At 35.6% G+C, this 27,692-nt stretch overlaps 1 pseudogene; it reads right to left on the reverse strand.

The window, feature by feature from the left end:
- Window positions 1–8,920: 8,920 nt before the first annotated feature.
- LOC113837650 lies at window positions 8,921–27,405 on the reverse strand (annotated as a pseudogene).
- Window positions 27,406–27,692: the final 287 nt, after the last annotated feature.

A 27,692-nucleotide genomic window follows, 5' to 3' on the forward strand; every position in this document is an offset into this window, starting at 1 on the left:
TGCCAGAATATCATAGACTAGATTGGGTAAAAAAATTATGTGACAGGGAGTGGGAGAGGAAGCATTACATTTCTTGAAGAGTACTGTTCTTGGCAGATTGATCAGAACCCAGTGATCCAAGCCCTGTACACAAGAGTCTATGGGTCACACAAATTAGATCCAGTGAGTTTTAAAAATGAAAGCAGTAGGTTCTGTGGGTGGGCAGTAGGGATGGATCTGGGAGGAGTTAGGGGAACTGTAAGTGAAATGGATCAAAATATGTTGTATACATTTTCAAAGAATTATATTTATTAATTTTTAGAAATGTTTAAGCATTTTAAATCAACACACAAAGCAGTTAATTTTGTTATGGTATTTTCATAATGTGTTGTCTATGTTTATCCCCAATTATCCTCCTGCTTTCCTCTGTTCTGTTCCTGATGCTCTTTATCATCCCACAAAAAAATCCCCATTACATTTCCCCATATATTCTTTTGAACATCTTTACCTTTTCCAGTCTCCCTTAAGGTGATGTTTTGATACATGTATACATTATTTGTTAGCCAACAAGACTAATAATATGAAACATTGTTAGTTTGTGGAAAAAAATTGTTAAGTGAAATTGACAAAGCAAGAAATATATGTACAACATGATCTTGCTCATATGTAGAAGCTAAATAAACTGAACTCCCTAAAGTAGAGTGGGATCATGATTGCCAAAAATTACTGCCAAAAAGGGTTTACCAAAAGGTGATAAGTTACAATTACAGATGAGAAATAATTTTTTGGAGTTCTAGTGCACAAGAGAGTCTATTGGCAAATAATCATATGCTGTATGTTTTCATTTCTCTCATCTGATTTTTATCATCCCTTCCCTTCTACTATCTTTGAGAACAATTTGGTTTTTATTTCTCTAGTTACTTACATGAGACATTAGGTTGTTTATTGATGTATTTTTTCATTTGTGACACGTTTATTATTATAAATTCCCATGTTAGAACCGCTGATGCTTTAGCACGTGTGTGTGTGTGTGTGTGTGTGTGTGTGTGTGTGTGTGTGTGTGTCTGTCTGTCTGTCTGTCTGTCTGTCTGTCTGTCTGTCTGTAGAGCCAGAAGAGGGAATTCAATTCTCTGGAACTGAGCAAGAGGTGGTTGTAAGCTACCCATTGTGGGACACTAGGAGCTGAACTTTAGTTCTCTGAAATAGCAGCAAGCTACATTAGTTACTGAGCCAACCCTCCAGCCTTATAACTTCCTCCTGTGGCCCATGGGGGATTGAACCAGCGACTCTTAAAACAGTTTTATTTATTTATTAATACCCTCTTAATTTTGTGTTTGGTTTGGCTCATTCATTGTTTGGGAGAATGTTTAACTCACATACATATGTTAATTTTCAAAATTTTTTCTTTGGTAATTTCACTGTTATTATTTTTTTAAAAAATACTGTTCTTGTATGTTCTTCTCTGCCTCTCTTCTTATTTTCTGTTTCTCTCTCTTTTTTTTCTTTTTTTTTTTTTTACTTTTTTGGGGGGCTGGGGTTTCCAGGCAGGGTTTCTCTGTTTAATAGCCCTGGCTGTCATGGAACTCATTTTGTAAACCAGCATGTCCTCAAACTCACAGAGATTGATCGTCCTGGGAATGCTTTTCCAGTGCTGGGAAAGAAGGCATGTGCTACCAGTTTGGCTGTTTGAATCTCTTAGGTCAGTGTTTCACAAATTCATTTTGACTTACATTTTGCCTAATATGTGATTTGACCTAGAAAACAATTGATGTGTGCTTTCAAAAGTTGTACTTCATTTGCCTTCACATGTGAGAATTCTGACCTCTGATGTCATAGTTTGGATTCTTTTTATAGTTTGTGGACCTTAACAAATTATTGGAAGGATTATTAATTTTTTTAATATTCTTACTTAAGAAATAAGTTATTTGCACATCCCTTTTATAGTATTATGGTTTTCAAAATATGACTGTGTTCTTCCTATCATCAGTGAGCAGTGATAATGAGGCTTTGTCTTAATTCTGAAGATCTCCCTTCATCAGTTCTTGTAAAATAGGTTTAATGGAAATGAATTCCCTTAGCTTTTGTTTGAGCGCTTTCATTTATTAATGACAGTTTAACTGGTGCAATTTTTATTGGAACTTTTTTCTTCGATACATTGAAATTCTCAAATTATTTTTTCCTTTGTACCTCTTTCCTGGCTTATAACATTGAACTATTTTTGTAAACATTGCCAATTCATGTGTTGTCTACTTCCAAATGACCATTGTCATTTCCCCATAGTTTGAAATCAGATTTTTAAAAATGTTTGATCTTATTCTTACATTTATGTATGTGATCTGTGTGTAGTTATGTGTGTGTGTGTATGTATATATATATATATATATATATATATATATATATATATATATGAGCACAGTTCCCGTTTAGGCCAAAAGAGGGTGTTGGAGCCTATGGAGCTGGAGTTACAGGAGATGGTGAGATGGACGTGTGTCCTGAGAACCCAATCTATATTATCTGCAAGAACAAAAAGTTCTTTTAACCATTGGTTCATCTCTCCAGTCTCAAACTACTATTACTACTGCTACTACCACCACCATTAATGTTAATGATAACAACAACGATAATAATACATAATGATTCCCCCTCTTCTTTTTTCTATCAAAATGTCTGAGTTCCTTAATATGTCCAGCCCTGTGCTGGAGTACAGGCAAATTCTGTACTTACTTTCATCTCCTTGACAGAACACAGGATATCTCTTTCTACCCTGTGCTTATTGGTGTTTGAGAGGGGTGATAGAAATAATGTAAAACTGTCTTTCTATTCTCTTTCATGTCCTTTCCTGTGTGCTACACTGTCATCACTTCTTGCCTTCAATCCCTTCCCGGATACATAACAAGTAGCTTATAGAAGGAAAGATACATTTCATGGTCAGGTTACCTAGCAACCCTTCCCCCCTTCTAAACCACTATCTAACACCTGCACCCTGTGACCTTGGTAACCGCCTGCACTCTCAAGGACTCATACACAGGGATATTTCTTAGCCTGGTTATCAGGCAAGTAGACTCAAAGGACCTCTCCCTGACTGCCAAGCTCCCCGCTTGGCATCCCTATATAAGGTCCCTGTGAAAAGTAAAAATTTGGCAGTTTGAACAGAAACCTGTCTTACTGTAGTTCTTTGTTCCCCCTCATCCTTCCGTTCTAGGTTCTTTGGTGGCTGCAGCACATCTGGGTGTAAGCTCGTGTTATTCCCCGCAGGTTGGGGCAAGTGCAGCTCAGAATACCCTCAATATTTGCCTGGTTTACCTATTTCTAAGCCAAAAAAAAAAAAAAAACCACAGTCGGTATTCTTTTCCAGTTGCTTATATTGATTTCAAAGTCCCAAGGCAGACATAGTATTCTCTGAACACTTGACCACAACTGACAGCTGTGGGAAGAGAACTTGCTTCTTTTAGAGCCTCTGTTTGAGTGTACATTTCTCCACTTCATCTCTCCTTTCTTTAACGAATTATTTTGCTGACAAATTTTAACTTTGAGCCAATAATAAACCTTGGAATTTTCTTCTCTGGCAATTGCTTTCAAGCTAGTTATTTCTGAATGTGTAGTCATGGAAATTATGTTTTAGCCTTAAAATTATTCCATTCTTATCAGACTTAAAATTAGCAATTTTCCTGGCTTGTTTTGAAGGTCAGTTTCCACTCTTGGCTTATAGAGAACCTTTTCAATGACCTTGATAAAGTTGGCATTTTTATGAAAATTATTAAGACTATGATATTCCATCTCTGTATACCTATATGAATATAATACTTTGGTGATGTGGTTAAGCTTAATTCATTTTTCTATTCCCTACAGAATTTAACAATGTTTGCTCCATTCTTAGATAGTACCAACTTATACTCGTTCTTCATTATTGCTGATTAGATTGAGGCTCTATCCTCTAACCAGTCAGTCCAACTCCAGTTTCTTCATAACTGTCTTGGACCAATGACAGAGTAAATTACTTGTTGGTAGTCTGGAATATATCCAGTTCTATGTACCAATACTTACATCACACCTTGACCAACTTCTGCCTGTATCAGTCCTATCTATCCATAAAGATTGAATTTCCATATATTTTCTCTGCCATGTTGTGTCTGATGCCTGTGATTGGCTCAATAGCCTTGTGGTTAAGGGTTCAGAATTTGAAATCAGATTTCTCTGGTTGGTTGCCTTTGTCTCTTCCTAGGTGTACAACTGCAATAAAGTTATTTTAATATCCAGGTACATCCATATACTTATCTATAATGAAAACAATGACATCTACTTCACAGGACTCTAATGGAGATGATATATTAATCTCTAAAAAGAGCATACAATAAGCACTCAGTACATTCTAGTTCTTAATAGTGGCATAATAGACATACTGATATTGCTAGTAACTTTCATTTCTTCAGTGAAACTTACTGCATTATTTAATTATTGCTATTTAACATTAACTACAAATAGTGGGGTGTGCATGTGTTTGAGTGTGGGTGTGTGTGGAGGCCAAAAATCCCTATGTTTGTACAGCAAGCATTTTAACCAATTGATTCAGATATATTGGCTGGCTGACCAATAAGCCAGAGATCCTTCTTCTGCAACCTACCCATAACTGTGATGGCAGACATGTTCCATGTTGCCTGAAGCTTTACTTTTAAAATATGTGTGCTATGGATTGAACTTGGGTACTTATTTTTTTACAACAAGAATTGTATCAACTGAGTCAATTTCCCAGCACTTAACATTCATTATTTTTGCAATGTCCTTAGTTTTATTCATTTTACATACCAACCACAGTTCCCCTTCCCTCTCCTCCTCCCTCTCTCCCCCACATGACCCCAACCCACACCTCATCCACTCCTCAGAAAGGGTAGGGCCTCCTATTATGAATCAAATGGGCTTAACATTCATTTTTAATTTTTTTAATCTCTTAATTAAACCACAAACTAAGATTAAGTAACTGTAGTCAGCCTCTATATGGACACAGTGCTTAATATTAAATGAAGCACAATAAATATGATCAGAATGACTGAAATATCTTTTTAGTGATGTATAAATATCTCTAACAATTATTTCCTAAAATATTTGCTCAAAGAAGTTTGCCATATTTTTTTAATGTGGTTACACAGTTTATTGTTAGTTAACATGAATCTGTAGCAGGAACTTTGCTGTCCACTGTACTCAAAATGATATGTTCTTCGAAATCAATTGTTTAGCCTCCTCCTAGCTTACCTCCAGTCCCTTCGGACTTGCCCTGCAGTTGCAGACCCAGTGACCCTACAGTTCTTATCACAGTCCCCTTCAATTATCATTCTTAGCCCAGCTCCATTCTTGCCAACCCTCAGAACTGCTCTCTACTAGGGGACCTCCACAACACATACATCTGGCTGGGATTCAAGTGGGCCACCTGTGCCCATCTTTCCCTCCTCAAAGTACTGTTAGACCTGCTAGTGCTTGTCTGCCTCAGTCTGTCCACATAGCCCATATCATTCCACTGGTATTCACTGTCACCTTTGCCAGAATTAATGATGAGGGATGTCCTACATATGCTGCGAATATGTTTTTCTTAATGGTTGATGAATAAGGCTATTTTGGTCTACAGGCAGGATGTAGCAAGGCAGGGAGTATAGGCAGGCAACCAGATTAGTAGAATTCAGAGAAGAGGAATGCAGAGAATGAGTCACAAGGTAGGGTGTCTGGGTATTTTCCATTAAGCCAAGACCACTTGGAGATAAACACAGATTAATAGAAATGGGTTAACAATTAAGAGAGAGTTATCTAATAAGCCTGAGCAATTGGCCAAACAGTTTAGAATTAGTATAAGCTTCTGTGTGTTTATTTGGGACTAAACAGCTTTGGGAGCAGATGGGAAAAAAAATCTGTCCACAACTAAGGTAGCCCTAATTCTGTCTCTGTGGTCCTTCAGGGAGCCAGACCCCAAGTCCTGCTTAAGAAAACTCAGGAAATGATCACCTTCCCTAGTCTGCTAACCTGTCACCACACCATGTACTTCACTAATGTGGGACTGCTTGGAATCTGAACCCATAGCTATAACCAGAATTTCAGATTTGGAATTGGTCAAAATCTGAGTCCTAAATCCCAGGTTGACTTCAAGACTTTAAGCCAAAAATCATTATCCTCATGCACAAGCTGTCAAGTTGGGGTACAGCAACCAAAGAATGTGACACCTATACAACAAAGATGGGACCAGATAGATATATATACCTAAAAGCAGCATAAACGTAATTCTAGATGCCTAAATCTCAGCACAAATCCACAAAAATGAACAGCCAAACCAATATTCCTATTCCAGAAGTCAGCATCACTATTGTAACATACCCTATGAAAAGCATTTTAGCTAAAGGATAAGACAAGGCCTCCAAAATAACAATTGTGAATATGTTCAACAGCCTTAAAGATGATATGAATAAATGCACCAGTGAAGATCATGAAAGCACAGATGGCTGAATAAAATAAGAAAAACAATTCAAGATATGAAAATAACATTTTTAAAATGTACAATAACTAAAGAGAAGTCAGACTGAAATCTCAAAAGGAAAAACTTAGGTAAGTCCAGCTTCACCAACAGATTACAAGATGGAAAAGATGTTTGGAGTATAGAAAAAAGACATAGAACAGAGAATCTCAGGCCTGGAAGTCAAGAGAGAAAAAATAGATAGCAATGTCCAAGAAAATGTTAAATCACAAACCAAATCAATTCAAACCAAACCAACCAAACAAACAAAACACAAGTCCATTCTCAACACATCCAGGAATATGGGATATTAAGATAATACCAAACTAATGAATAGTAGGTACAAAGCAAAGATCAAAGGCACAGAAAATAAAATTATAGAAGGAAATTTCCCTAGTCCAAAGAAAAATATGAATGTTAAGGTGAAAGAAGTATACAGAGCCAGGTGTTGGTGGCGCACACTTTTAATCCCAGCACTCAGAATGTAGAGGCAGTTGGATCTCTGTGAGTTCGAGGCTAGCCTGGTCTACAGAGGAAATTCCAGGACAGCCTAAAAAAATACAGACAAACCCTGTCTGATAAAAAAAGTATACAGAATATCAAATAAACACTGCTGATTCTTATGTGCTCACCACAAAGAGTAAAAAGAATAATAGACTTTTCTTGTGGTATCTTTATTAAATACTGTATCCCCTATTAAACACTGTGTTTGAAGGTTCTGTAATACTAGAAAGGTTCTGTTTTCTGAGCAGTGAAGAAAATGACAAATTTATGATCTGTAATGTTCCAGCTGTCTATTGTTTCATCTACAGCTTTCTCCTGATACAGCTTTATTACATTACACTCCCTCTCAATGCCTCTGTCTCAGTTTGTCTTGTTGTCTCTCACGTATTTTGCATTTCGATAAAAGATCTTACTACTTAGTTCAGGTTGGCCCTGGAGTGCAGGTGTGCTTGAACATGGGGTGATACTCCTATCTCAGTCTCCCATTTGCCAGTATTATGGATGTTCTTCACTGTATTTGACACTATTTCTCATTTTGTAATAAGGTCACTTCTGTCTTACAATATATGGCTACCCAATTATATTGTCTTCTTTACTGAAGTACTGAACAGCATTATCTAGATTTTTTTATCAGAATTATATTCTTATACTCGAGTACATGCCAACTATAAGCAACACATACAAATTTAGAGGACACATTCACAATGTATATACAGCTCATGCCACAGAGTAAACAAAATGTAATACAGGATGAACATGGCAAATTCAGTCTTTACACATCTGACCTTTATTTGAATTATTTTACTGTATTTTGTTCTCAGGAATAATATCATGTATTTTGTAATACAACAGTCTATCTAATTAAAATGTTTTTTACTGTAGCTGAGTATATATTTGACTGAATAACCACAATTGGACCATACACTAGATTCATACTTTTATCTTCAAATATTTAACAGCCAAAGTTTTTAGAGAAAATAGTCTTTCATCTAGGGAATGTTCTCCTATTATGATAAATCTTTCCGCCAAAAGCCGCCTGAGTCCCACTGCCACGTGTGCACTTTTTTTTTCTCTCTTTTTATTATTATTAATTCAAGTTAGGGAACAGGCTTGTTTCACATGTAATTCCCCTCTCCCTCTCCCTCCCCTTACCCCCATTCCTTCTCCCCCACCTCCAACCTACCCCCCACCCCATCCACCCACCACTCCCCAGGCAGGGTAGGGCCCCCAACCGGGGCTCCACCAAGTATGCCAGCCGCCCGCCCTAGTTGGGCCCAAATGAATACATAGAAACTTGTATTAGGTTCAAAGCTGCTGGCCAATGACTAGGATTCTCATCTGTTAGCTCAGTCTTAACTATCATAAATCTATATATGTTATAAGACTTATCTTATCAGACGCCTTATGGTGTCCATCCTTGCTGGTGGATCACATCATGCCGCTGGAGGAGGCGAATGGGAAAAAGGGGCCCTTCCTGTTTCTCCTTCGCTTAAATGTGAGTCTCCTTGCTGTGTAACATCCTGCCTGGATCAGTACTTCTCTACTACATTTCCCAAAATCCTCTTTGACTCCTAGTCCCGTCTACTTGTTGTCTCATTGGCCAAACAGTATTTTATTTAAAAATCAATAAGATAAACATACACAGAAGTACTTCCCCCATCATTCTCCCTTCATTAAAAAGATTGCTTAGAAAAGCACAACATTCAAAGACTAAAACTAAATGCAGTCCTGCATTCAGATCCTAGCAGCAGATACCAAGAAAGGATTAAAGAAAACAGAGATTTATTCGGGGGAACAGAGTTATCACTGGATGTGGGATAGGGCCAGCTCTATTTAGTTTCAACACTGATAAGGCAGGAAAGAAGGACTGAAGGCAGGAAGGTTGATATCTTTAAGTACAATATAATTTAAAGAAAGTTTCAGCAAGGCTGATGAACAACCTTTGAGTCAAAGTTGTTCTTTAGCTAACTCCTGTCTTTGCACAAATGCCTGAGCTTTCATACCCCACTGCTCACTGTCATTGGCTAGAAGGATCCTGAAGAAATTGCACTTGATAAATGCAGAAGTCAGCAGCCAGGCTCCTTTCTCAATTATGCTTTGCACAGGAGAAGATCCAAGAACAACATTTTCATAGCTGCTACGCTCCACCTTCATTTTGATGATTTTTGAGGAGATGATGACTACTAAATGTAAATGATTTACATGAATCAAGCCCAGAACTTTATGTATCTTGGAGACAGATAATTCCCAATTATTTTAACCTTCATGGCCAGGTGGATTTGCCCTTTATCTGATTATGCTGGCAATGAGCTTTATAAATCTTGAAATATGAGAATCTATGCCCCATGGAACTAGCATTCTAGTGAAGGTTATAGACATGTCAGCAATGAAATATAATGGAAGGTGAAAGGAGATGTGTGTTTAATAAGAATATAAGCAACATGTTGTGGAGGAGCAAGGGAGACTGCAAGATTTCAGTGTTGGCATTTCACAAGGGGCTCTACATATGAACACCTAGTTGATAATAGCCAATTCATTTGCATTTATTGTTTGAAAATATATACAAATTATAGCTTTCAAAGTCTATGCTACTAGAATCAGCACCAGGGTTTGTTAAAATATTATTACTGAGTTCATAAGCAACTAAAGAATTTCTGAACAAGCAGAAGTTTGGGATGGAGCCCGCTACTTTCCCTTTTATCAAGTTTTGAGATTCTGTGGGAGTTCCTGTTCTGAGTAGCAGTACTGAAGAAACAAGCAAGTAAAACAAGAGGAGTTTTTGTTAAGAATATGAATTGATGAAGTCATTCCCCCCAAACCTCTCCTTAATTAACTTTAAAAATATTAACAAAGGATGTTGAGAGAAGAGGGACTTTGGCATCAGGGAGTTCTGGATACAATCTGAGACTCTTGGTCTCATTTTGTTGTGGTGGTAACTGTTACTGGATTTCTGGATTTCTCACGTCCACTTATCACAGCCACTGACATTCATCAATCTCCCACTGTGTGCTTTTTTGTTTATCTGTCCCAGCAGGTTAAGTAAATACATTCATTCAGTATATAGTTTTGGTGATCTGGTTTCTTGGACTTACTAACATGCATTTAACACATATCCACATCCTTGTTTATCAGTGTTCCACACATTTATGTTGTTAAAATGCATTCATCTGCATTATGTACTCATAGGTAAAAGCCATTTTCATTACTTTCAAGTTTTGACAAGTCAGAATATAGTTGTCATATTATTATTATTATTATTACTATTATTATTATTACTATTACTATTAGTATCATCATAATCTGTAAATAACTGAACTTTTAAATTTGGAGTCATGTAGCAAGTGTATGTTTAACTTCACTGGAAGCTTCTAAGCTATTTTCCAAAGTAAAATGTAATATTTTTCATTTCCTTAGTGTTGAATAATACTAATGTCTCCACATATGGTGACAGGCACTGTAGTTTCAGCACTTAGGAAGATGAGATCGCATGATTCCATAAAGTTGCCATATTCTGCTACAAGTTCCAGACCAGCCCTAGCTAGTGGAAACTATCTCAAATAACACAAAACAGAGAGAAAAAGTCTTCTAATTGCTTCACATATTTTCTCCACTTAATATTGTCACTTAAAAGTATATTGGAAGGAACTCAAAAATAATAAGTCAGCATGATATATTTATTTAAACATTCAGTTGCATACAGAAACATATGAAGTACAGTAAACATTGTTTTACATTTCCTCACATAGTTAGCACTTTGGTATTTGGAATTCTTTTGCATAGATTCAGATTTCTGTCTGCTATGTCTTTTTTCTACTTGACAAGCTTTTAAAAATTCTCACAATTTTCAGTCATTTTTCTCCTCTTCAAACATCCCTATGAACTACAGGCACTTTACTATATTTTTTACTATTTAAAATTTCCTATGACTCAGGGAACATTGTGTGAGAGAGGACAAAACCATTAAGAGACAGGATCCCAGGAAGTCTGTTGTGAAACAGTCTATCCTAGAAATGGCTGTACAAGCAAGACTGGAATATCAGTAATGTCAATGGACACATAAACATAGAAGGTGAAAATTTTCCAGGGTCTCACTCCTAGACAATGAAGTACAGTCAACTATTGACTGCTGCAATAATAGTTAGCTTTTCCCAAAGATGAATCCCCTTATTAATTATCAAATGAAAGACAAAACATGGACAAAATTGGACTCATCAGGCTCTACTCATAAATTTGTACACACACACACACACACACACACACACACACAGAGTATGTGTAACAAATATAATAAAATGTTATATCAACTTGAGGGGGATATGGCAGGGGTTCAAGGGAGGGTACAAGAGAGGAGCTAGAGGGAAGAATGTAAGGGTGAAGTGATGTAACTCTAGTTCAGTTAAAAATATTGAAAAATATTTCCCCTATACCTTTCTTCCTTTAAACTCCTCCTGTGGTCCTCTACTCCTTAAGTTATTAATTATTATAGTTATGTAACATATGATACATAGTATATAATATATATACATATATATAAATATATAGATAGATAGATAGATAGATAGATCATATATATAGAGACAGAGAGACAGAGACAGAGATATCTCAACCGGCATCCTGCACCTCTGTTTCTTATAATCTTTCCATCCCTTCTTCTACAACATTCACTAAGCCTTAGGTATAGTATTATGTTGTAGATTTATCAGCTGGGGCTAAGCACTCATCAGTCAGCAGTTCTCAACATTTTGACCAGTTGTTGCTTTTTGTAATGGTTTCTACTCCAGAATACTGCTGAGATGGCTGCGAGTTTTCCTATCCTGTTTTTGGTCTGAAAACTCTCCTGCTATTATGCTAGGCATTGTCATCACCATTCTGAGACAATTGCTCTGCACTGGCTGCTATGCAATACCTGAAAAACTTTGTTTCATGTATTTTTCAATTATAGTTGTTTAAGACATAAAAGTTAATCCAGACATCAATTACTAGAAGTTAGTATTTGCTTACATTTTATATCATATGATTAATTATAACACAGAAATAAAATATATTGTTAGATTGGAATTAAGATTACTTAATGTGAATCATCAACTTTATACACTACCTCTAAAATAATCTGTGCACCTTGATGTTTTTATCTTAATTATTTAAATATGGTTCTATATATTTAATTAAAATATACTACTTCTATATTATAACTAATATTACAGCATCTAATATTACAGTATCTAATATTACAGTAACATATATAAAATCCTAGGAAATGAATTATTTTTAAATAAATTGAATTGGCCAGGCATTGGTGGCACACACCTTTAATCCCAGCACTCGGGAGGCAGAGGCAGGCGGATCTCTGTGAATTCGAGGCCAGCCTGGTCTCCATAGAGTGTGCCAGGATAGGTTCCAAAGCTACACAGAGAAACCCTGTCTTGAAAAAACTAAAAAAAAATTGAATTGAAAATTTTATAAGTCAACATAGATTATAAAATAAGCCATTATTGTTACATTGAATGCATTATCTAATCATTGAACCTGATTTAAAAAAATAAGAAAAATCATTCCCATTTATTCAATTATGCGTGCTACACTAATTTATGGCATTCGAAGTATGATACATGAATGTGATATGCCTTGCTGTGTTAAGTTTTGGTTGCCTAGTTCTCTTTGAAGGACTGTAACATGGACTTGTGAATTAAAGTAAACCTTTTCTCCTCCAAAAAAAAAACAAGTGTAACACACATGTATTTTTATGCATACAAGCTTTTGAAATCATTAGTAATATTTTATCTGTCCATTAGATTTATCAGCATTGCATAAAAGAGGAAATACTTCTTGACAGTTTTGGAATACATATAAAGACAGGATAGACACACTCTAAATGATTTTTCATGAAATGCCTCTTGATGCTAAACATCATTCAGTGGATATCTTTACAACATATTTTTATCAATATTCATATGTAAAAATTTGTATTTTACCTAAACTGAGTATGTTTTCAATCTAAAAAGTTCTAGTTATTTTTCATATAATTACAACACCATGAAATCATGTAATACTTTTGCAAAGAACATACCATTTCAATAATGCTTATGTACAATTGGATGTTGTCAGTGTTAATTGCTATAGTCATGTCATTGTCTATATGTTGTTTTAGTGAAAGTATAATATATAATATATATTATAAAATATGAACAACCCATGCATTAACTACTTTACTTCATAATTTTATGTATCTATGCATTATAATATGATTATTGTGTGTACACCCACATAGAATGATTCATCAAGGGTAAAATGTTTCAATGAGAATTGGATAGAGTGGCACATGCTTAAATTGTAGCCATTGAGAGAGTGAGGCAAGAGGACAAGGAGTTGAAGGTCAACCTCAGGTACATACTGAGTTCAGTGCCAGTGCAAGTTATATGAGACATTGTCTCAAAAAACAAAAATGTGGATAAAAATGTTACAAGTTCGGTCAGAGAAGAATAAGGATTTAATTTTTTTTAATCATGCATATGCTTGAGTGTCTGTGTGTGGTAGGGTTATGCATGTGAATCCAGTTGCTCAAAAATGCCACAAAAGCAAGGAAGATCCCTTGAACTGGAATTACAAGTGGTTGTGAGCCACGAGACATAGACCCTAGTAATGAATCTTAGGTCATCTGCAGAAGTTCATATAATACTCTTTCCAGCTTGGCCATCTCTCAAGCTCTGAAAAGTCTGTTTTAGTAATTCATTTTGCCATCTTACATGTCAGTTTGTTCTATAAATACTTGTGTTGTGCTTCCACTACACTTAAATTGGTTTAAGTTTGTAATAATAGGAAATTCATTGTATTTCCCCCCCTTTGAAATCATAGAACATAAACTCTTGTTTAGCATCTCCATTTGGATTCTTTCATTCCCTTGTTTCATAGAAGCATTGCTGATATTAAGTGGAATATATTGCTATTAGTTCCTAGAATAAATGACCATAAGGATCCAAAACCTTGTTACTCCAATATTAGCAACTGTTTCTTTCTTTATGTATTTTATATAAACCACTATTTTTAGTGAAAGTATTGTAAATGGGTATGTGTTTGCAATATGAATGTAGATGTGTACATGTCACTGGACCCTCCTGGGAATGTGAAGTTTAGATTACTTCTAGGAATCAGTTTGCTCCTTCCTCCTTCATGTGTCTGGAATTGAACTCAGCTTATAAGGCCTATATAGCAAGCACATTTAGTAATTGCGCTATCTTGTCAAGCAATGTATAATTATTTTGAAGATGTTGAAAATTTGTTATCAAAAACACTAATATCTATTCTTCCAGGTTTACTAAAATATGAAGGACACATAGTTAATTATGTGTATGTTGCAGAACACAATAATTTGATGTACTTATATACTGACTACCATAACCAAGCTAATTAACAAATCCCTCACTTAAATATTGCACTAAATTATTTTTATTCTTATTGTTTGTGTACTCATGCATACATGCCACAGCACTTATACAAATGTCAGAGACAACATTCAGTTCTTGCTTTCATCCCATCATTAAAGAGAATTTGAGAGTTAAACTCTTCATTGAGCATGCACTGTGAGTGCATTTCCAACTGCATAGCCATCTCACTGGCACTAGGCCCCACTTTTTAAGAGTGTAAAAAAAAACAAGAAAACAACAAAGAGAAAAGGAGAAAAACTAAAATTTAAGATATAGTCTCAGCAAATACCATGTTTACCATACATTATTATTACCTATAGTCACCATCCTAAACATCAGAACTTCAGCATATTTATCTTGTGTAAATCTTTATACATATTACTCAATATTTCACATGTGTCCCTGCTTCTAAGCTTGACTTCTGTAACTCCTATTTATTAATGTGTGTGTGAAGTATTTCTCTTTCTCCATATGGTTATTTTAATTATCATAATATCATCCAGGTTTATCTACATTTCTGAGAATTAAAAGGATACTTTCAGTTCGACTGAACAATATCTCATCACATATCTCCATATATTTGTTTGTGGACAGATACTTATGATGATTCTGTAACTGAAATACTGTGAACAGTAGTACAGGAAATACGGCAATGTAGAAATCTCTTTCATACAGATATAATATCCTTCTAGAAATGGGATAGCCCTATCATATAAAGTTGTATTTTGTGAGTTTTGAAGAACTTCCACACTGTTTTTCAAAATGGTTTTTACAAGTTGACCTTCCCATCAACAATGAGTATGGATGCCCTTTTCTTCACATTTTTGACATATGTTACCTCTTGACTTGACAATTAGTACTGTTAGCGAGAGGGAGGTGATATACCAATGTGATTTTGATTTGATTTGTATTTCATTAATAAATAGTGAAGTTGAACATCTTTTTACAGCTTGTCAGACATTTGTATGCCTTCCTGTGGAAACTTCCAGATGTTTTGGGTTTAAACAACTGTTCTTGGGGATAGAGAGATGGTTCAGATGTTATGAGCTCTTGCAGAGGGCCCAGGTTTGGCTACCAGCACCAAAATATTGGATAACCTCCATTTGAAATTGCAGTTCCAAGGGCTCTATCATCCTCTTCTACCTTTTGAAGGCACTACATGCATGTTGTAGACAAGCAGGCAAAAAAATCCACCCATGTACATAAAAGAAAAATAAATAATTTTTTTCAACAGTGCCATTATTTTTACACTTTATTTCAGATAAAAATGGTTAAAAACAACATTATTTCTGAAGTAGAGGCCAGAAAATGAGAAAGATAAAATAATTTCAGTGAATTTTACTAAATTTCAGCAGCTTGCTTTTAAAAGACACATAATCTTTTAAATGCATTGTTAAAACTATATTTATTAAAATTTGCAATAAACAAACATATTATCTGAAAGTACCAGAAAAACAAGAATGAAAATATCTCTTAGGACAAGTTTGTAGCATTTCTTCATGTTAAATGTTTGCCTTCTAATTAAATTGTGAATCCATGGAATGCACTGCATTTTGGTGTTTAGCTTTTGTTTCCTATGATTTCTCCAATATACCTTAATTTTGACGAAGTAATTATTAGAGTACAAATTAACTACTCAACACATCTGTTGTACCTCAGAAACAAACCATCTGATTTAATGTTCTAAAATGTTTCATGTTTAATAAAAGATTTACATTTCACTGTATTCTTCTTTAAGTCCCTGAAATATAACCACCCTTAATAAAAGACCTTTCACTTAATATGGCCTCACTCAGGAGCATTCACCCATCCCACCATTATCTTCTTCATTGATCAATGTCTCCTCCTCTGTAAAATAGTCACTGACCAACGTGTCTATTATAGCTGTCTTATTCTCCCACTGACAGCCACTGAAAAGCAAGTTGTATTCCTGTGAATACACAGTGCATAGTAAATTTTGTGTATTACATTTTTAATAAGTTGTTCACCATTACCACTACAATGATAGCTTCCACTTGGATGACTCTTGATTATAGCAAGAACTTTGTGATAAGCACTTTATCCCAAAGAATACAAAAGAGTAACACAACCTATTATGCCAGACTATATTGACTCCTCATGGGAGCCCTTTCCCACAAGGAGGAGTACACTGGGAGTGGCCTGGGGGGAGGAGGTGGGGGAGAGGGAGGAGACGAGGGGGTATGGGTAATCAAAAATTAAAAAATGGAAATAAATAGCAACAGAGGAAGTATTTAATTACTATTTTTCATGAATGAAAAGATGGTGGTAGAGGTAGATAACACATTTCTTTACTAGATGCTTCATCATCAAAACTCTCAGTAATATATGATTTGTCTGTTTTCAGTGATAAGGCAAAGTAACTACTGGGGAAAACTTCCTATAACAAATCAACAAGATATGTTGAGTAAATATTTCATCTCTTCCCTCATTGATAGAGATCCCATTTTTAAAGACTTATTTGGTTTTTATTTTGTGTGTATAAGGGTTTACCTGCATGCATGTCTGTGTACCATAAAGAGATCAGAGGAGTTTATGGGATCCTCCAGAAATGGAGTTACAGATGGTTATAAGTTAACATATTAAAAGTTAAATTGCTCTTTCCCCAGCCATCTGCCATGGTGGGTGGATGAACGGCCCGAGCTAACATGGGGTTAGCTCGTTAAACAACTACAATAAAGCCTCCTGGTGTTTACATAAAAAAGTTAAATTGCTTAACATTTTATAGAGCTTATGATAATTTTGTTTATCTACATTGATCAAAATTACTCTGAATTGGCAAATAATAGTGTATACATATTCCCAATGTCAGAAACACAAATTGGAAATTTAACTGATATAAATCAAGTTATATGTTTGGTTGCAATTTTTTTCCATGACCATAATAATAAACATATTAGGGTCAAGGAGAGGGGTCTTTGGTACTTGGCATCAAAACTGACAGCCTGTGTTTGATCTCAAAGGCTAATCATGTGGAAGGTGAGAATTGCCATGCATGTTATCCTCTGATCTCTGTAGGCATGTTGTAGCATATTCTTATTTCCAAACCCATACACAGGGTAAAATAAATGTAATACTTAAAAAAAACTCCGAACAGGAAATACTTTTTAAAAGAATATTTACGAGAATCTGATCATTGAGGGTAATAATTTTGTTGCAAGCAGTTATTTCTGTGACTTTAAAGACAGTAATAATAAAAATACATTTAGAAAATAGTTGCCAGAATGACTGAATTCTTTGCTTCACTGTTGGTTCATTCTCTATAAAATGTTTGACAAGTCATGAAAGAAAATCCAGGAAGAAAATGAAAAAATAAAACCAGAAAAATGCATCATCTTGATTTATATACTTATAAACATTCCTCCTTGGGAGAATATATTGCTATGATAAAAATATTTTAAGACATTACATCTGTAACAGCAGTAATTCAAGGATACAGTTATATGCTTAGGTGGAAACACAATGACATTTACTGTAATCTTACATTTTTTCATCAAATTAAGTTCTAAATATTTATAAATAGGGATTTATGCATCATCTTCTAGTAAATGTACAGTATAGTATATTTTTGTTCCTCAACATTTGGAGAAAATAAGAAAAATCTGTTGATCTATTTATTTTGTAATTATGTAATATTCAAATAATTTAAATACATTCCAAAAGACATATTTCCAAAATTTTCTTTATGCTCAAGATATGTTACATATATGTGTAACATAATTTAACTTTTAAGTAGTGTGGAATTTAAATGTAAAAGGCTCACTTTTTCTTCCAGTAGCTGAGATGCATTCCTTTTCAGATAACCATTGTTACTAGTAAATGTATAGATCATGTAAGATAGAGCTGTCAAATGTCTAGTGAGTACTACAATGCCAAGGCAGTGAGTATACATCCAAAACATTTATGCAAATCAAAGTATATCAAATAGCACAGAAATCTATTCCAACAAAATTTTATGTAACTATTTAGCATATTTATTTCAAAGGAACTCTAGAAGTTTCAGACATTGATATTACTAGTATATTACAACACAATCATGACAATTATTTGTTACATTTTTATTTTCATGTTTACATATCTTTTCTCATAAAAGAACTATTGTTGTAGATAGTATGGAGTGTTTCAAATATTCAGGGAGTTTTGGGTGCACCTGAGTGAAGCTAAATGTGGAAGACGAGACAAACTTAATTTTTGCTCTTGTTTGTTTTTAGGCAGAGTCCCTCCTATGACTTGACTAGGATGGCTCTCCAGGGAGCCTTTGACATCTTCCAGTTTCTGTCTCCCCAGTACTGATTAAAAGTGCATGCCATCACAGCGAGATTTCTATTTCTATTTTATTTTAAAAATTTATTTTTAATTTTACATACCAACCCCAGCTCCCCCTCCCTTCCCTTCTCCTTTCCCAGGCTTTCCTCCTTCCCAGACCCCACTCCTCAGATGGGGTAAGGCCTTCCTTGGGGAGTCAGCCATCTGCCTTGCCAAGTTGAGGCAGGACCAAGCCCCTCCCATTTCATATATATATGAATGATAAATAATATGTCATAAATTTGGGATGAAGTAGGAGGATATGGGAGGAGTTGGAGGATGGATGGAAGGGCAAGGGTGATATAGGTGCAGTGCTCATATATGAAATTCTCAATAAAACCCCTAAAAGCAAATACTTCTTTTAATGTACTAAAGGTTGACTCCAAGATTCTTCCTTGACTTTGAATTGCTCAAGTTCCATAGTAGTATGACCATCTACACAATCCAGTTTTAGTTTTCTGAAGCAAATTAAAACACAAGCAGGCAAAATCTTGTCTAAAAGACTTCTATGACATTATATTCTTTCTGTTTGTAACAAGTGTAAGTCATCACTGTATTTTAGCATAGCAACTTACACTTATCAAATGTCAGAAGAGAAATTTAACTTGGGCATCATAGATAAGAAATCAATTCAGCTGACAGTGATAGATGTTTTCATGTGCAGTAGAGTATAATTCCATAACCATGTACTTTCAGGACTTAATATATTTCCTGGTTCTTAGACAACTCTTAACATAGTGAATTAATAAAAATTGGTTAAGAAATTCTCTGAAGAAAAATATACCAGGCATTTATGGAAGCATTTAAAAATATATTATTTAATGATAACAATGTTAGCTTTGGGAGATAGTGTTGTCTCTGTATTTTTACTCCCTCCATTTTTATAACTGACTTAAGAATCTAAGTTCTACTTGAAATTGTACTGGGTAGACAAGTACAAGAGTCTATTATTCCCCAGACAAGACATCTACTCATATCAAAGTACTATTCGGTCAATGAGTTCATTGGACTTATTTACTGAGTGTGTTTCGTGTTTCCTTACATACAGAAGCATGGGTCATCCCTCAAAAGTCATACCACTAAAAACTCCTACCCAGCATAGATGGTGTCTCTATTAAGTAAACCTTGCATTTACTGAATACTCTAGTATCTCAGGAAATTATCTGGCCACATGCGTTTCCAGCATGATTCCATACAGCTGATATAATAATACAGAATGAAGAGGTTAAAATCTTAGGTAAGGGTCAAATGACCCTAACCCCTTCCTCCTATGAGGGATGCGTAGCAGTAAATAGAGTGATCTGCTGAAGATGATGATGGCTGTTATGCTTAGAGGATAGTGTTCTATGGTAAGTCTCAGAAAGGAAGGACTGAGGTGGTAGATCAGTGATAGACCCCTAGACAAGTTATATAAGGTCATGGCTTCAATCCTCACCCCACCATTACTCACACAATCATATACATGCATGCACATGTCCCCGACACACTATTTTAAGGGTTTAGGAGGCTGGAGATATGGAGAGATGGCTTATCAGTTAAAATAATCTGCTGCTCTTGCAGAGGACCTGTGTGTGTGGGCCAATACCTACATGATGATTCACAACCATTTACAACTCCAGTTACAGGGTATTGTATGCCCTCTTCTAGTCTTTCTGGACACCAGAAATGCAACTGGTACATACATATATGTGAAATCACTTAACTATACACATAAAACTATATGCAGTGATCCCTAAGTAATTTCAAAACTGAAACTGGAAATATGCTAGATACAGCACTGTCTCCTACACAGATCTAATCATATTGTGTAATAGGAGTAATGTATATGTGATTGAATTGTTTTGAATTTCTATTGAGAGCTGGACCTAGTCTTCCTTTTCTTTAAATCACACTGTGTAAAACATTATGCCTGACATACAATAGATGCATCAATTTCTTGAAGAAACTCTAACTTATTCAAATAGTAACTTACTGAGTTGTACATAATTTAATATAGGGAAAGTTATTTCTCTCTCATGCTTTTCAAATTTGGTACCCTGGTAAATATCATTCCTTAAAGTTTTCTGGAGGTTGGTGTTGTCAATTTCACTATAATTTATAAGGTTTTTTGTTTTTTTTGTTAGTATTTGTGTATCACTTAATTAAAATCCTAAACATCTATTATAGCTTTCTGGATTTTTTCTTTTTTTTAATCCATGAAAGCTCAAGTTCTAAGATGAACAGTGGCTAGCAGTCAGAGGTATTTAGTCAGTGTAAACTGTACTAAAATACCACAGATTTTAAAAAAAATCACCATAGGAAATAATCTTACAAATTCTGTGTGTAGTAAAAATAAACATAGTATCAATTCATTTTTATGTTCATATTAGTTAATATTTATTCTAGGGATGAACTGAAGTGAATTTGAACATGCATAACTATTAGAATTTGTTTATATTTAACAAACAACATTATTTAATGAAATGTTGTGTATGTGTTGTCTTACTGGGCAACTATATGTCTAGTCCCAAGTGAGTCCAGCTGTAATATTTACATGCATGTGTATTTGTAGACATGAATAAAATTTTAGTCAGAGGACACACAAAAGTATACATATACCCACAAGCACACAATGATTTTTCTAGGAAATGCTCTACTATATCTCAGCTTTTACCAATTCCTAAATATGTGTGACTATTCCTGGGAGTTTACAGTTTTCTGTTCTATCACTTGAAATTTATTGTTTGTAGATAATAATAGCTTTTATTGAACATAACGGAATATGGCATGTGGTTCAAATTATTAATGTACACAATACACATAACAGAATTTTTGGTTTCTTTCTCCAGGCCTAGAATTTTGGTGTGGACATGTGCACCCTACAATGAGTTGCTGGCTGAAGTGACATGTTTCACTGTAGGGCATGGACATTTAATTGCTAGTACATGAACCCCCAGGACTGTTTGTCCATTGACATGACAAGTTAAGGAATACTTGTCAATCTGAAATCCCTATCAGCCAAGGTTTGTGAAAGCCTAAACTGGCCACTTACCATCCTGAAATCTTTTTATTATTTCAATCTGAGGTTGTAAAATAGCAGACTTTAATATAATTTCAGCAACAGTAAAATCAAAACATAGACTAACATGAACTACCTGGTATTTACCATTACCATAAAAAATGTAACTCATTTTTGAAAATGCACATAATTTTTTTGTTTAAAATTATTTACTATAGTTGAAATATTTCTTGATTAAATTTAAATGTCTAAATATTAAAGACATGTTATTTTAACATAGTCATAAAACAGTTACACAGGATTTAAGTTGTAGTAATTTGAAGGTTATCTCTGTAGAAACCAGACCACACTAGAACATAAAAAAAAAGAATGATAAATGTTTAGTCAGCTGTAGGGCATAACAGAAACACTCTGTGGTATATTAGGTATCTTTTCATTGTGTCACAAAAATTGAGACACATCTAAAGTTTTAAAACTTTATTACAGAAAGAAATCACTGATCAGTGAATAATATCACTGATCAGTGAATAATATGAGTTAGTTAGGAGTTACTTATGAGTTATTTATGTTTTCATTTTCTTAATAAATGTTTATCCTGTATTTAAACAATAAAATGAATTGTTTATTTTTCTCATTAACACATGTTCATCTTGATCTGAAGATATACCACAGTTTGTGGTGTACTGACCTAGCATTCATGAAACCCAGTATTTTCTGCACTACATAAAGCAGACATGGTGGGACATGCCTGAATTCCTGCTCTTTGGAGATAGAGGAAGGAGGATCCAAAGTTTCTGGTTTCCTGGCTAATCTCCTAATCTCAATCTCTCTCTCTCTCTCATACATACATACATACATACATACATACATACATACATACATATATTAACATTAATGTGAATTTTAAAAAAATGTTATTGTGTCTGAGCTTCCAGTCTACACACTATACAATTTTTTCTCTCCTATTCTTTTTTATTTATTATGTCTATCTGCCAGTAGAGCAAGAGTTTGTGTACCTCGATCACTCCATTTTCTCCTAAATTTATGATTTGGAAGCATGCTAAGAATAAATGACTACGACCTTATACATATCAAGAATACTCTGTATCACTGAACTATATACTATGGTTCTAATTCATGATTTTCAAATTCCCAAGGAAAATGGATCAACTCCCAAAATACAAAATAATTTGTTAAAACATTCTAATATTTGTATACTGCTTACTTGAAAATGCTCAGTATGATCAGAAAGTTAAAATTATATGATAGCCTATCTTCTAATTCAGCCAATTTAATAGACACTGTAAAGCATTTTTTTCAAGAGATTGATTAAAATCAAATCTTGAGGACAATATAACAAAAATTACTAAAAGGCTTTAACTTCCAGAGCAACAGTCATCTATATGCAAGTCATCAGTAGTTGATTGGTTCCAATTATTCTTTCAAACATCTACGAAAGACAAACCATAGCCATAAAAAGCTCCTTCTCATTTGCATATTCATAATACCTCAGTGAATCACCAGGACTGGCAATGATGCTGCCTGAATATTAATGCAGGGCCAACAGCTGAGCTGAAGGGCAAAGCAATATATAGCAACAAAGTACAATTTTCCTGCAGAAATCTCAATTTAACTTAAAGGTAGGCAGATTTTTAAACCATTTTCGTTATTATTTCATTTCCAATGACAAGACTATCACCCACCGCTTAAGATAATCAAGTCAGATTGAAGAAGGATTATAGTATAAATTTTACTTAAATTTAACTGGACAATATCACCCAGACATATTTTATACTCCAGTACAAATCACTTCAGCCTCGGTGCTAAATACCTATGCAATATTCACACTAGAAAGAGGAACCCAAACAGTACACTGCATTAAGTGTAAAGGCATCTATTTTTATATGCCTTTAAAAACTTCAAATTTGTGAGCTATTAAAAGGTCAGATAGTTTAAAAAAACTTCTGCCTTGAATTTCTGTTTCTTCTTGGCCCTTTGATTTCTTAGAAAGCAACACAAAACAAAACAAACAAAAGCATTCTTCTGACCCCACCCTGTGTTAAGAGTTCTTACAGGCATTTTTGGCTTAACTATTGATCAGCACTAAAAACTAAAGCTTCAGCACGGAATTCTTGCAGGTTCTTCTACCTGGTACAGAAAATTATTTTTGTAAGAATATGTAGGAGGAAGATAGATGTATATGCATATATATGGCCTGTATTTCATGTATATGGCCTGTATTTCAATAATAACAATTTATAATCTTTATTGACCATGTACTGGCCTACCTGATTTCAAAGAATATCTGTCTGGTTAGTGATGATACTAAGACAACATAAAGTGTAACATTCAGTAATAATTATAATAATGATAAAATATAACAATCAGCTGTGATAAAACTATTATTTTGTAAGTCATTTCATTCTTAAAATCCATTTACAGATGAGTCAGAATGTGGATATTGTCCTTAGCAGGAAATAACCACAGATCAATTAATGAATAAAATTTCTATTTATATGTCTTTTATCATGATTATTTTATAATAGGAAGGAACCTTTTCTTTGACAACAAATACCACTTAAAACCATGAGTGAGTCTATTATAAATCCATGCCTCAGAGATGTAGTTGTGCAGATTAACCAATAGCCACAAATGCTACAATAACAGAGGATACCTACAATAACAGTGAACAATCTGAGTTGTTCCAGTGGCAATAGAAATATAAACAGATACCTAATTAATGTATGTTACCACTATTCAACTAAGTTCCATTCCTAGAATGTTTCTATATTCTCTTTGGTTTCAGGACACTTTGTATTGTCATGTTTTGTCTGACAGTGAGTATTTTTTTTTAAATCTGAAGAATTTGAATGAATGCAACAAGTATGTTTGTACTGCAAAAACCCATTTTATTTCTACACTATTTCACTTCATACAGTGTGATTTGGTAAATGGTACATTTTTTAACAAATATTTGAGAAGACACAAGATGAAAACAGTAGGTTAAAAATAACAATGATGGGTATTAACATAAATCACATCATTAAGTCATAAATCTTCATCCTTAGCATTAAATTACACATATTAAACATACACTGACTTTTATTTAGAGTAAAAGAAATATTCACAGAACTTCAAATATTATGATACTGAAATGGATTCTGAATATAGGTTTGTAAAATAATACATAAAATTGACTGAGGTACTATAATGTTTTTCTAGTTAGATATTTATATTTAGTCCACTTAACTTCCATCACTACAGCATTCTTGAATTTCATTAAATATGGAAAACAGAAGATACAAAGCTAAGAACATGCCTCAGTGTGTTTGTTTTGTGCAGGCAGGAATGTGGTATGCAATGAGTGTTCAATAATTACTTCTAAAGAATGAAGTGTCTAACATTAACTACTGTTGAGAGCCAGGACAATTCAGTGCTTTTCCAAAGGTCCTGATTTATGGAAAAGTAACATTGTTCCTTGTGTAAAACTAGAAACATGCTTGTCAGACCCAGTAATGGCCTGGGGCCAGGACCTTGTGGAATCTTTGACATTATCCTAAGAGAGCAATTCTTCATCCCCTAAGGGGCTGTAGTTATCATTCGTAAAACCACTGTGTGCTTAGTCTGTGATGTGTTCGAGATATCCTGTGTTGCCTTTGTGCAACACTGCTTGATGAGCTTTCTGCTGACTTTGTCCCACCCCACTTACTGAATAATGGTATCTAAGATGCAGTAATTCTTTTTTTTAATGGTTTTTCAAGACAGGGTTTCTCTGTGTAGCTTTGGAGCCTATCCTGGCACTCGCTCTGGAGACCAGGCTGGCCTCGAACTCACAGAGATCCTCCTGCCTCTGCCTCCCGAGTGCTGGGATTAAAGGCATGCGCCACCAACGCCCGGCTGCAATAATTTCTTAACAAACTTTTTAGGCATAACTCTTCAGCTTATACAAGACCACCTGAGCCCATCTCTCTTCTTTGTCTTCCCATCTCCTGGTCTTCTCCATTAGGAGCATATCACAGAAGAACAATCTGCTTGTCGAGGTCATATTTATCCTATATATCCTATCAGATAATCACAGACTGGATTCCTAGTAGTTTCATGACCCTACTCAAATTGTTTTACACTACACACTCCGGCTTAGTGAAGGAGGAAATGAAAACCTTTATTTATAAACAAGTATCCTCAACTTTCTTTAATTGATAAGCTAAACTAATATGCAGTATTTCTTCATATTTTAATCAGCTGGGCTCCCACTTGTTGAAGGAGAACTTGCAGCCCCCCTTATATATCACTGAGATTTATCTCTTTTGTCTTTGTATATCTTCAGTGAGAGAGAGAAACACGCATTTTCATTTATCAACCTTGATGGTCATGGTAAGAGGACAAAGCCTGCCTGAGCCAAATGAGAGTAACATTTAGTCACAGGCAATTATGATAATGAACGCTGTTTCTCTGTCTCTCCCCTAATGTTGCAGCCTTTCAGAGTACCCAAAGGGTATCATTCTAATAAAAATACTAAGTGAAATGAAGCTCTTGTGCATTCAGCTCTCAAGTAGGATGATTATACTGCATTTCAGTCTTGATCTCTCCCTCTCTTTAAATCTCAATGAAAAACCTATATACCAACCTGGGGAAAGGGGTCGCTATTTAAGGAAGAAACTGGGCTAGTAGACATTTAAATTCATTCTCTCTCTCTCTCTCTCTCTCTCTCTCTCTCTCTCTCTCTCTCTCTCTCTCTCTCTCCCTCTCTCTCTCTCCCTCCCCCTCTCTCGTTCCCTCTCTCCTCTCCCACCTTCCTTCCCTCCCTCCCTCTTTCTCACCCTCTCTCCCTTTCTTTCACACTCTCTCTCCCTCCTACCCTCCTGCTCCCCCTCTCTCCCTCTTGCTAGTTCTCTCTCTTGCTCTCATTCTTAAGTTTACATAGGGGACATAGCCAAGCCAAGCAAGCAGGGGGCGATCTGGGCTATATTCCTCCACCACATATGGCTGGTTCATGTGGAGAGCATTTCCAAGTTCATGGGTTTGATGATCTGGTCCAAGGACACTCAATCTTAGACCAGGTGACACTGCCAGGCTTGCCAATAAAGTCCTCATGATGCAGGACTCTGTCACTCCAGGCAATGGCCAGGAAGTCCAGGATGTATTTGAGTGAGCACCGGGGTACAGCACCAACTGCTAATAGTAAAATGCAGGCATTTGTCCCTGCCCACCTCCATGCACTGTCCCTACATTGCCTCAATGGCCTTTTCCACTTTGTAAGACAGTCTGTGTAGCTGCTGAGGTCAAAGCCTATGATGGTGACATTTGCGAGTAATCAGGGAATGCACAGAGTCCTGATGGCTGTGCACCACTAGGAGAAATTTGGAGTTGTGCAACAGTCGTTCCAGGTAGACTGAGAATTGAGTGTGAAGGGGTGCTTGTGTGCTGGCTCCCCATGCTTGGCAATCACCTGCAGGATGAAGGCCTTCATCTGTCAAACCTGCCTCTTCCAGCTGCAGCTTCTCCAAGCCAGACTTTTACCAGGCCTGCTGCATGCCCAGCGAAGCATGCAGAAGGGTGGTGTCTCTGTGAGGTACACCACGCACAAAGATGAGCAGCATGGCCTTGCCATAGCCGTACTCCATATGGTTGGCACCAAACATCACCAGCTCTTCCTACTCTGGTCGGTTCCTCCTTGAGCTCCTCACCATCCTCCCAAGCACCTCGAACCCACCCCCGCATAGACACCTTTAACCAACTTGCCTCGTCCTTTGAACATGGATTTTGAGACAGGTCTCACTATCTTGCAGTGTTTGGCATGAAATTCACTGTGTAGAACAAGCTGCCTTTGAAAGGTTCAGGCATTATGCTGGCCTGCCCCTGTTACCTGGTGGAACAGGCAGTACCCTGGCCAGCCCAAGGTTCCATGGGAACTAAGTCTGCACGCAGGTGCAGAGGACCCCCTTCAAAAGACAGATCCCTGCCCATTTACTCTCTC

This window comes from Cricetulus griseus, chromosome X (assembly GCF_003668045.3).
Source record: "Cricetulus griseus strain 17A/GY chromosome X, alternate assembly CriGri-PICRH-1.0, whole genome shotgun sequence".
Lineage (NCBI taxonomy): Eukaryota > Metazoa > Chordata > Mammalia > Rodentia > Cricetidae > Cricetulus > Cricetulus griseus.